Genomic DNA, 12,438 nt, shown 5'->3' with positions numbered 1-12,438 from the left:
CTCAGTAATGACTTTTTTATTGAAGGTTTTACAGAGATTCTACATTTTTAAATGGATTGCATGTTAGACTGTAAATCACAGCAATGATAAAACTATTGTGATAATTCCTGCTTTTAAAAAAAAAAGCAACAATGAATTAGTCTCCTAATTGTTTTTATTTTTATTTTTGTCTATACAATAGAAACGCATTTCTACACAATGAAAGAACTTATCGGTCTGGTTGTATTGCTCACTCATGCCTGTTTTCCACAGACAATGTTGCTTCTTCTGGTCTCTCAATGGGACTTTGTTGACACTAGCAAAAATATAGGATTTTCACAGCTTTGTCCTTCAAAGACAAAACAAAGACAGAATATGTTTTTCCCTTCAAATTTAGGCATTTGTCTGCTTGAAAAGGAGCATATTGGATCAGCTTTCTCTTTGCACTTCCTCCAGTCGGCCTGAAGGCTGAGGTTGCTAGGCAATGGTGGCTATCTCTACGGTGACGTGATCCCCCTTGGGCTTGATTCTCACTCATCACCTGCACAGACAGATACAGGGCACACCGACCCACACACACACACACACACACACACACACACACACACAGTGAGGGATCACTGCTATCCGGAGTTCTTTCTCTCACTCTGCTCTTATCTCTGGGAAGCTGTTGTCACTCACTCATTGCCGTGCTGAGAGGAGCTTCAATGATTGCACCTGATGAGGCTTAGAGAACACCTTGGAAAACCTCTCAGGTGTCAAGCAGAACCAGATGGTGACAATGAAGAGAGCCCGGGAGCATTTTGGCAGCTCAGCACCTCCTCTGTCCACTGCTCAAATAAGTTGTGAACAGAAAGGTGTGTTTATTCTCCAAGCCTGGATAAAGGTAGGGATTTATTTTGATTCTGAAAATTGAAGACAAATTCGCCTTGAAATGCTTGGAGCTCCTGAAACGACCCATCCGCATCGCTGAGATCATTTTCGCTTTTGTACTTTATTTGTTATCTGTGCGTATGCAGACACAAAGAGTCTGACTGATGACAGTTTGGCAGGTTTCTGTGTCAGTCTTTCAGATTTGATGAGCACACTGAATTACGATGGTATAGAAAAGCTGAAAAGTTCGATTCCAGCTGGAGACAGAAATCTCTTTTTGTGGTTGTGACAGGAGAGATACATAAATGACGAAATAACTAAATAACTGATCTTCTAAATTATTTTGTGTCTTAATTGGTATTTTTATTTGTACAGTTACATGCATCAAACTATGTGTTTTAACAGGGGTATTGATAACGGAAGACCAGTTTCTTACTGGAAATGATGATGGCAACATTTTACTACTGTTGTTACAAAAGCCGGGGCTACTCGTCTAATCTCATATGCAAAATGTTTTCAAAGTGAATAAAAAATTTTACATGCATAAACTCTTATAAATGTCAATAGCCAAAAAGCTTGTTAAAATGACACATCCTTTGATCTACTGGTTGAAAATGTTTTGGTAGTCCCTCCCCGTACACTTCGCCAAAATGCCAACTACTGAGTGCACTTCATGCAGCCATGCTCGAACTGTGAACCAGGGAAATGGCTAAAGGGGAATGCCATTGCATGTCTACGAGCAGAGCAGGTCTGTCAACAGTTAAATCTGTTAAAACTCACTGACTTTGCCACCCACTTAAAAGAAAAAATGACCTTAATGTGAACACACTCAAACATGTTCAAAAGCGTGTCAACAAAGAAAGTAAGCAGTTGGTCTTTGTGCGTCTGCCGCCACGAGTATTTGTGCGTGCATCCAGTGGTTCAGGGAACAATGTTGCTGTCTTTAGAGCAAAGCAGCCCGCGCATTTAAATAATAAGAATAATAATGAAGACATACAAACAAACAACACAAAGCATCCACTTTGTTTCCACAAATTGACCACAGAAAGCAAACAGCAGCTCAATAGAACTAAAATGAAACAGAAGTTAAGCCATGGTTCACCACAACATTATCCCCACTCCACAAAAAAAATGTCCAGTGAAACACTCTCAGCTGATTACTGGAACTGACACATGGTCTGCTATTACAGCACTTAGAGTTTACTAGTCTGACTAACTGAGTGACAGAACAGCACACATATACATGATTTACACAGTGATTGTCACACTACATGAAGCTTAAAGTTGGAAGCACACCTCATCACTGATCTGACTTTATTTTTCAAGCTTGGACCAAAAGCCTGAACTTTACATGAGGTTACAGTGTGCTGGGAGGCTTCAGTGTGAACGCTCTGACACACAAACAGCCTGTGTACAGCGTACATGCAGGCATAGAAAGGAATCATGTTTTCCATTCCCCCACTCTTCCTTCTGCAGCTGTATCCATGGGAGCACAAATCAGGTCAGGAAAACATATCAGCTCAGGGAAAATCATATCAAGTCCAGAGTGTGTGTGTGTGTGTGTGTGTGTGTGTGTGTGTGTGTGTGTGTGTGTGTCTGTCTAAAGCAGGGGTGGGCAACTCCAGGCCTCGAGGGCCGGTGTCCCTGCAGGTTTTAGATGTGTCCTTGATCCAACACAGCTGATTTAAATGGCTAAATTAGCTCCTCAACATGTCCTGGAGTTCTCCAGAGGCCTGGTAACGAACGAATCATTTGATTCAGGTGTGTTGACCCAAGGTGAGATTTAAAACCTGCAGGACACCGGCCCTCGAGGCCTGGAATTGCCCACCCCTGGTCTAAAGCATCAGAGCGACGACTATAGAGTGTGTCGAATAACTTCCTCAGTTCATAGCTGATCAGTTTCATATTAAAGAGTCAGTTTTCCCCATCTGTTAGCCCTAAATAAAATAAAATCTTGACTCCTATATTGATGGATTCATATGCATGTTTGTATGTATATCAGCTTTTCCTCTGAGCAGTATTGATTAAAACATCCAGACTGCTGTCATGTAAGTTGTGAGGCTTTAGAGATATCAGATGTAAATGGCCTGCATTTGTATAGCGCTTTTCTAGTCCCTAAGGACCCCAAAGCGCTTTACACTACATTCAGTCATTCACCCATTCACACACACATTCACACATTGGCGATGGCAAGCTACACTGTAGCCACAGCTGCCCTGGGGCGAACTGACAGATGCGAGGCTGCCGGACACTGGCGCCACCGGGCCCTCTGACCACCACCAGTAGGCAAACATGGGGTTAGTGTCTTGGGGTTAGATGTAGAGAAATCTGCCTTCACTTCACTGTCATATAACATATATAACTAACTAACTATATATATATATATATACATCTACAGGAAAAGCACAGTGGTTTGCACCTAGCAATGGTGGGTTCAAATCTACTGGCCAGCTGGGAGTCTGGAGTTTGTATGTTGCTTGTGTGAGTTTTCTTCAGTTACTCAAGCTTCCTCCCACAGTCCATAGAAACGCATGAAGTGAGGTTAATTGGTGTTTCAAAATCACCCACAGGTGTGAATGTGACCGTGATTGGCTGTCTGCTGCTCTGTGTTGGCCCTGTGATAGATTGAAGACCTGTCCTGGGTGTATCCCGCCTCTTGCTCTATGACAGCTGATGGGCTCCATCCCCCTGTGGCCCTGAATCGAATAAGTGGATGGAAGGATGGCATATATAAAGTGCACTCCCCTTGTGACACTCAATGTGGCAGCATGTTAAATTTAATAAATGAAAAACTCAGCAGCAATGTTTCTTTCGAGCAATCATATCCTATTTATGAGCGCAGTATAAGTTTTGCTCCCCAAACAAAGGCTATTTCTGTTCATTATTGGCTTTTTTGATTTTCCAGAACTCTAAAATCATGTGGAAAGTGTAAAGAAATATGTAAAATGTTTTTGCAACTTTGTGCATCTGCTTTTTATTAACTTTAATTTGCCCCCAAAAGTGTGTGCATGCTTGAATCTACTTGAATATTTAGCAGCATCTCCAGTATTAAGACAGACCACAGCAAGTCTGAGGCTCGCTGCAGCTCTGTGATCTTTTTCTGTACACAAGTGCAGGCCTGGGATTTATCACAGAGCTGAGAGATGCAGGCAGAAGAGAGTGCTTACATTTCTCAAGGGGCATATTCCACTAATCCTGATTGCTATCTTCGTACTACTAAAGCAAGAGCATCTATGCCTACAGTTGAAAAGAGCTGATTAGCTCTGCTTCAAGGGCATTTGCTGATGCACAAGTATCTCTGTGATAGGCTTCATTGGGACTGAGGAAAATTGAGGAAAGTGCTTTCTGAGATATGGTGCTTTTGCAGCATTGATTACTAAAAAAAGGACTTTAAAATCCTACAACAACTTGATCCAGAAACCTTTCACAAGCTGAACATAAGTGACCTTCTTATGAATATTTTTGTAGCTTAGTCAGATAATTCATTCCAATTCTCCTGGCTCACTGATTAGAGTTTCCAGCTTTGAGACTGGCAATTATTTGGCCTAAAGATTTTTCTTTAAAGGGGATGGGACGTATTTTTAGCAATGCTGTCGGCTTATCCCCAGGGTAATTGCAACCAGCTGGTCAGCAAAAAAAAAAAAAAGAAAAAAAATCCAAAATTAAATAAAAAAAAATTGAATGGTTGTCAGTGAAATGTTTGTGGTCCTCAAAGGATAAATCCTGACATCAAACAGCCTCTGACTCAACATTATAGTACCCCAAGTAAACAGTTTACGAAACATATTGCCTTTGTTGTTGGCAAAGTACTCTCCGTTTCCTTTTGGTGGGTTGTAGTGTCTGGTGCAGGATTTTACCACCTTATGGCTTAAAAAGTACATTAAAAAATTAATAATCTTCTTTGTACGTTGAACTTACTTTTACTTACACTGCCAGTGTAACCCAGTGAGTTTACACGACTCAGTAATGCACTACAACATGTTATTGTTAATTGGGATTTATCATTACTCTGTTAATCACTGAGTTGATCAAAAATAAATCAATAATAAAAGATAAATACTATAAATATAAGAATAAAACCCAAAGAGTATATTTAACACCCCTACTGGTTAGGAAGGAACAAGCCCCGCCTTCCCCTGCTCTGTACCGTCACGTGCTCAGACACAGAGAGAGACGGAGGTGCACGAGACCATCACTGATTTTCACCGCCAAGCTTTTCGCTGGAAAATAACTATTAACTTGATAAATTGAGCAAATATCCATACCGGAGATCTGCATGGACCTTGGAGAAACGGACCTGATTTATTGTGAACATTTCGGACCTTGAAACCATCGCGGTGAGTCAGAAGCTGTTAAGCTAACCTTGAAGCTAAAAAGCTAACAAGAAGTTAACAGGGAATATAATGGCCCGATTTCAATGTTGTAGATCTGCGCGGGAGTGGATGAAGTGGACAAGATCCTCTCTGAGAGTTGAACAAGATCCTCTCTGAGAGTTGAACAAGATCCTCTCTGAGAGTTGAACAAGATCCTCTCTGAGAGTTGAACATTAGAAGTGTGCTGGTGAGTTAAACTGGGACTGGGCGAATCAGGCTAATTGAAAAGCTAACTAGCCTAATGCTCATAGCTGTAGCTGACCACGTTTTCACTGTGGGAGAACACACGGGGTTTCTCACTGAGTTCAGCCATTTTGAGCACTCAGCTTGTGTGCTGATGATGTTCTAGTATTACTTGTTGAATATTAAATGCACTAAAATTAGATGATAGAATAAGTTAATGTTGATCTTAAAGGTCATGAATCTACTTTATTTTGTTACATTTGATGCTCGAGCGGCACTGGATAGATGTCCGTGTGTATTCTTACTGTGCTGATACGTTACCACATACTGTAAAACTACAGCCTGTGGGTTTTTGTATATTCTTTTGGTAATTTTATTCTGTACATTGAGTGTAAATAATATATTGCTTCATTGCTATGCAGTGTAAAGCAATGCTCCTGTAATTCAGTTAAAGGGCAATACTGTAAAAAAAATCTACCATAGTTTATGGTTTATTTCTGATTTCTGATAGAAATGTGCACCTTGACGATAGAATAAGCTGATTGTGATTTAAAGATTGCATTCATGATTAAGATGCACTGTATAGACTATAGTTAGAAATTAGAATTAATGTTTTGTGCTTGTTTTGTTATAGCACTTACATTATTTACATATGGCCATGTATATCATTAGAGTGTGAACTGAATTAGTAATAGTCCTGTTGTTTACAGGCTAGGTTTTTTTATGGGATCGTGAGACCTGGATCTCTTCCTGACGAGGAAGATGGCGAGCCTTTCCCTTTGAACCGAACCGAACCACAGCCATTCTGAGTTGGCCCAGAAGGGCAGGTTGCTCTTCTCTCACGAACAATTGCAACAGTGCGGTAGGACGAAATCGCACCAATCACAAACTTTTGACCTGTTGGATTTGACTTGACTGAACACTGACTATTAAGCCGGCAAGACTGACATATCTGAGCTCAGATAGGATTCTGACTGTTATTATTATTGCTGTCACTGTATTTTATTTTATGTTTTCATTCCTGTTCATAAAATGCTGTTAAATTGTTGCTAAATAGTTTAATACAATTCATAGCAACTTTACCTGTGGCTCCAGTCATTCTTCTCCACGCAACTCCCTTTATCCCTCCTGCGAATCTAGCTATTGGCCCATTCTCTCCATCTTACTTTAATTTCCCCTACCCTATCCTGTACTTGGCTACAGAAAGTGGCGAGCCAGCCAGGAGGGTTTGCAGAGTTGTTAGTCCACCCAAAATTTAATAAAACGATTAAGAGTGCCTGGAGCTTCACAGTGACTTGTATTTTTTTCTACTGGTACTTTTACGTGTCCTAACCATGGAAGTTGTGAAAACAGAGAATGTTAAAGTTCAAAATGCTGTCTTGGTCAGTGGTTTAACTAACACAGACATTGATAAAGAAATAATTGAGTTCTTAGAAGCTTTCGGTCCTGTCAGTAGGCAGATTAAGCTACCAACTGGTGGTCAGATTATTGTGGAATTTCAACATGAGGCTACTGCTAAAGAACTAGAGAAAAAATATTTGCCTTATGACAGACCTTGCACTGTGAAACCTGAAGTTGTCTATCACGTTCGAGACCTAGCCAGTGCGTATAGCATTGAAACCAGCGCATCAGCTACTGTAACTTACCTGTCACAGCTTAAAGATGTGGCAGCACGAAGCAACCGATCGTTTAAAGACCTTTTGATGGATGAACTAGCTAAAATTGGGGAGTCATTGGGAGGGGATGTCCACACAGTTGAGCCTTCCACTGAACAAGAGCCAGTGCCCCACAGTGATGAGGCCCTACCTTCTTCTCCTTTAACACCCAATAGCAACCATGTAAGTGCCTTGAATACTCACCCACCGGCAGAGGCTGAGAAACAAACCCCTCAGATTCCCACCAACCTTTTAAGCACACCTGAAGTGCAGCGGGTTATTGTAGAGCACATTGTTAAAAGCAGTGAAGTCATTCCCCCACCAAACTCGCAATACAGACTGAAACCTTTTTCAGGGAGAGTTCCACATCCTCCTTTCGAAACTGACTATGACACTTGGCGCAGCAGCGTAGAGTTTTGCTTGACTGATCCCTCGCTCACCGAAACTCAAGTTGTGCGAAAGATTGTTGAAAGTCTTTCACCCCCTGCAGCGGACCTGGTGAAAGCTTTTGGTCCAAAAGCAAACCCCAAAACTTACCTTGAACATCTTGATTCTGCCTATGCAACTGTAGAGGACGGTGACGAACTCTTTGCTCGCTTCTTAAACACCAATCAGAATGGAGGTGAAAAACCCTCACATTACCTGCAAAGATTGCACACAGTGCTAAACCTAGTCATAAAAAGAGACGGAATTGCTTCTAGTGACATCAATAAACAGCTCCTGAGACAGTTTTGTAGAGGGTGTTGGGACAGCTCATTGATTGCAAACCTTCAACTTGAACAAAATAAAGACGACCCACCTCATTTTGCAGAGCTACTCCTCCACCTACGCACCGAGGAGGACAAACAGGCAAGTAAAGCAACCCGCATGAAACAACATTTGGGGATCCAAAAGACTCGTGTTTATTCTAACGTGCAAACCACACGCTCTCAAGGTAGGAACGATTATGAGCATGAAATGGACAGCAATTCGTCTGACCTCCAGAAGCAAATTGCTGACCTCAGGTCTCAAATCGCACAGCTCAGAGCTGATAAAACAGAGAAAAGATCGCAGAAACTTCAAAAGGAAGCAAAAAGGAACCCAAGTACCAAAACTCAGAACAAGCCGGGACAGATACCACAAATTGCTGCAGTGTCAGCCAAACCCAAACCTGGATACTGTTTCAAGTGTGGAGAAGATGGTCATATCGCTTCCAGCTGTAGTAATGATCCCAACCCAGCATTAGTAGCAGCTAAAAGGAATGCCCTCAGACAGAAGCAGCGAGAATGGGAAATATCCAGACCAGTTGATGAGTCATTTAATTTAAACTAGAAGGAGCCCCTGTCGCGGGACAGATGGGTGCTAAATCTGAACCAAGTCCCACTGAGAAAAAGACAACAAAAGCCCAATGTGAAACAGCTAATGTTCTCTCAGTGCCTAAACTTCCCAAAAGACTTGTGGGTAGAAAATGCACAGCCAGAGTTGTTATCAATGGCGTTGAATGTAGTTGCTTGCTCGACTCAGGCTCTCAAGTAACCACTATTGCCAAATCCTTCTATCAAGAACACTTACCTGATCATCCTATAAAACCCATCAGTGATCTCCTAGAGGTCGAAGGTGCGAATGGTCAGACAGTCCCTTACTTGGGATACATTGAGACGAGTATCATGTTCCCCAAAGATCTCGATCAGTCAGAGCTTGAACTATCTACTCTTGCCTTAGTTGTCCCTGACATTCGCTCAAACTCAGACACACCTCTACTAATTGGCACAAATACACTTGACCCCTTATATGAGCATCTTTGTGAGAACACCTTACCTGACTTTAAGGTACTCCCTTATGGATACCAACAAGTGCTAAAGACATTAGCATCCAGAAAAAGACAAAGTGACAGTGGCAAGATCGGCTTGGTAAAACTTCAAAGTAGAACCCAAGAAGTCCTTCCTGCAAATCAAAAGCTACTAGTGGAAGGTTTTATGCATGCTAGCCACGCTAAGCCTGAACAGTGTGCACTTATTGAACAGCCCACTACCGGCTCCCTACCTGGTGGTGTGTTTGTAGATTGTTGCCTTATATCTCTGCCAAAGCACGGACCTTATAAAGTTCCTGTGTTGCTGAGAAACGAGACTAACCATGACATTACATTGCCCACTAACTGTGTAATTGCTGAGCTAGTTGCCCCTGACTGTGTCATGCCATGTCCTGAGCCTGAGAAAGGCGACCAAAAGGTGTCTGCAACGTGTAACTCTCAGCAGCAGACTTCAACCTCAAGACCCCCTCTCAGTTTCGACTTTGGTGAATCACCACTATCTGAAGAGTGGAAAGAGAAGATAGCTGAAAAGCTAAACACCTTCTCTGATGTTTTCTCACACAATGATCTTGATTTTGGGCATGCCACACATGTAAAACATCACATCAACTTAAAAGATGAAACCCCCTTCAAACAGAGATCTCGCCCGATTCATCCCCATGATTACGAGGCAGTTAAAAAGCACTTACAAGCCCTCTTAGATGCAGGCATAATCAGAGAATCTGAATCTCCATTCTCATCACCGATAGTGGTGGTCCGCAAAAAGAATGGTGATGTGCGGTTATGCATTGATTTTAGGAAGCTTAACTTGCAGACCATCCGCGATGCCTATGCCTTGCCAAACTTAGAGGAGTCATTTTCTGCTCTTGCAGGATCTCAGTGGTTCTCTGTGATGGACCTTAAGTCAGGGTACTATCAAATCGAGATGTGTGAAGAAGATAAGCCAAAGACAGCCTTCGTGTGCCCCTTCGGCTTCTACGAATTTAATCGTATGCCCCAGGGAATAACAAATGCCCCAAGCACTTTCCAAAGGCTTATGGAAAAGTGTATGAAAGACATCAATCTGAGAGAAGTGTTAGTCTTTTTGGATGATTTGATAGTCTTTTCCAGTTCCCTTGAAGATCATGAGACCCGACTCATTCATGTTCTTGAGCGACTCAGAGAGTACGGGCTGAAACTCTCGCCCGACAAATGTCGTTTCTTCCAAACATCAGTCCGTTATCTAGGCCACATTGTATCTAGAGACGGCGTAAAGACTGATCCCGAAAAAACTGAAGCACTCAAGACTTGGCCGAGACCCCAAACCTTAAAAGAACTCCAATCGTTTCTTGGTTTTACCGGTTATTACCGGAGATTTGTCAAAGATTACTCAAAAATTGTCAAGCCCCTCACCTCCCTCACAGCTGGCTATCCTCCGAGACGAAAGCATAGTAAAAACCCACCCAGTGATCCAAAGTATCTGAACCCCAAAGAGCCCTTTGGTGATCGTTGGGGACCAGAGTGCCAGAAATCGTTTCAAACTATTATTGAAAAACTCACCACCTCACCAGTCCTTGGGTATGCTGATGCAAAGCTACCTTACCTGGTACACACAGATGCCAGTACAACCGGACTTGGGGCAGCTCTTTATCAAGTGCAGAATGGAACCACACAGGTTATAGCCTATGCAAGTCGTGGTCTATCCCGTAGTGAAGCTAGATACCCCGCCCACAAGTTAGAATTTCTAGCTTTAAAGTGGGCCATAACTGACAAGTTTCATGACTATTTATATGGAAACACATTCACAGTCATCACCGACAACAACCCATTGACTTACCTTCTGACCACAGCAAAGCTTGATGCCACGAGTTATCGTTGGTTGGCTGCATTGTCCACCTATAACTTTGACATTAAGTACAGAGCTGGGAGACAAAATCTTGATGCAGATGGACTATCTAGGAAACCACATGACAAACCTGAAGACGATCCAGTTTTTACCCAGGAATGTCAGCGCATTGATAAGTTCAGATCCCATCTCTTGTCCTCAGTCAAAGATGTCGAGCTCCAACTTCAATCCGATACCGTGATGGCAGCCTGTCAAAGATATATGGCTATGGATCAGACTGAACCCTCTTGTGCTCTAGTCCAGTCACTTGCCATGTCTGCAGGTGCCATTCCAGACATGTTTCAAGAAGAAGGCAATGATAACAATCTCCTAGCCTTACCCAGATACACCCATACTGATCTTGTCAACCTGCAGAGAAAAGATCCAGCCATTAGTAAAGTCATCAAGCTGCTGGCAGCTGACTCACGTCCACCAGCCGATACTAAGTCTGAGTCTCACGATGTTCTCTTATTTTTAAGGGAGTGGAAACGTCTTGACCTCCAAAATGACTTACTGTACCGGAAACGCCAGTTGGGGCCAGAGACCTTGTTGCAGTTAGTCCTTCCTGATTCCTTACGCCCTACAGTTATGCTTAATCTTCATGACAACATGGGGCATTTAGGGGTCGAACGCACACTGGAACTCATTCGGTCACGTTTCTACTGGCCAAAAATGGCAGTTGATGTCGAAAAGAAAGTGAAAGCTTGCGAGAGATGTGTCCGTAGAAAAGCCCTGCCAGACAAGGCTGCTCCTCTGGTAAATATTAAAACTTCCAGGCCCATGGAGCTAGTCTGCATGGACTTCCTCTCAATAGAACCAGACAGTAAAAACACTAAAGATGTCCTAGTGATCACGGATCATTTTACAAAGTATGCTGTGTCCATTCCAACCAAAGACCAGAAAGCCACCACCGTTGCAAAGAACTTATGGGAGAACTTCTTAGTTCATTATGGCTTTCCAGAGCGACTTCATAGCGACCAAGGGAGAGACTTTGAATCGCGTACAATCAAAGAACTGTGCTCTCTGCTCGGTATCCGCAAAGTCCGAACAAGTCCTTATCATCCTCGTGGCAACCCTGTTGAGCGATACAATCGCACATTACTCAGTATGCTTGGTACCTTGAAAGACACCGAGAAACATCACTGGCGTGACTTCGTAAAACCACTTACTCACGCTTATAACTGTACAAAAAATGATGTAACAGGCTATTCTCCTTATGAGTTAATGTTTGGTAGACAGCCTCGCTTGCCCATTGATATTGCCTTTGGCCTGCCACAGCCAAACAAGCCACAGTTGACTCACTCTCAATACGTCAAGCAGTTGAAAAGCTACCTCGAACAGAGCTACGAAATAGCCATCAAAAACTCCCAGAAAGTAGCAGACAAAAACAAGAAACGGTTTGACAAAATCATCCGTGAATCCACACTACATGTGGGAGACAGAGTCTTGGTTCGAAATCTCCGCCTGAGAGAGAAGCACAAATTGGCGGACAAATGGGAGCAAACAGTGTATATTGTTACCAAACAAATGGAAAACTTACCAGTATACACTGTAAAACCAGAAAACGGAGATGGACCCAACAGAACGCTCCACAGAGATCTGTTACTTCCCTGTGGATTTCTCTCACCAACAGAGCATGAACCCGAGCGAGTCACAAAAACTAACAGACCACGCACAAGACAAAGTTCAGCTTTGGAAGTTGACTCCGACCAAACACTTGAG

At 42.6% G+C, this 12,438-nt stretch overlaps 1 long non-coding RNA gene across 1 annotated transcript; it reads left to right on the top strand.

Moving 5' to 3' along the window:
- Positions 1-4,794: 4,794 nt before the first annotated feature.
- LOC146569654 (uncharacterized) lies at positions 4,795-6,780 on the top strand. Its single transcript, XR_014893180.1, has 2 exons — positions 4,795-5,189; positions 5,279-6,780. It is a non-coding gene; the product is annotated as an uncharacterized LOC146569654 (long non-coding RNA).
- Positions 6,781-12,438: the final 5,658 nt, after the last annotated feature.

Source organism: Mchenga conophoros, linkage group LG7, assembly GCF_057382185.1.
Source record: "Mchenga conophoros isolate Kocher_MC1m ecotype Shallow Benthic linkage group LG7, M_conophoros_male_GT1.1, whole genome shotgun sequence".
Classification (NCBI taxonomy): Eukaryota; Metazoa; Chordata; class Actinopteri; order Cichliformes; family Cichlidae; genus Mchenga; species Mchenga conophoros.
This window is presented reverse-complemented; position numbering and strand designations above follow the sequence as displayed.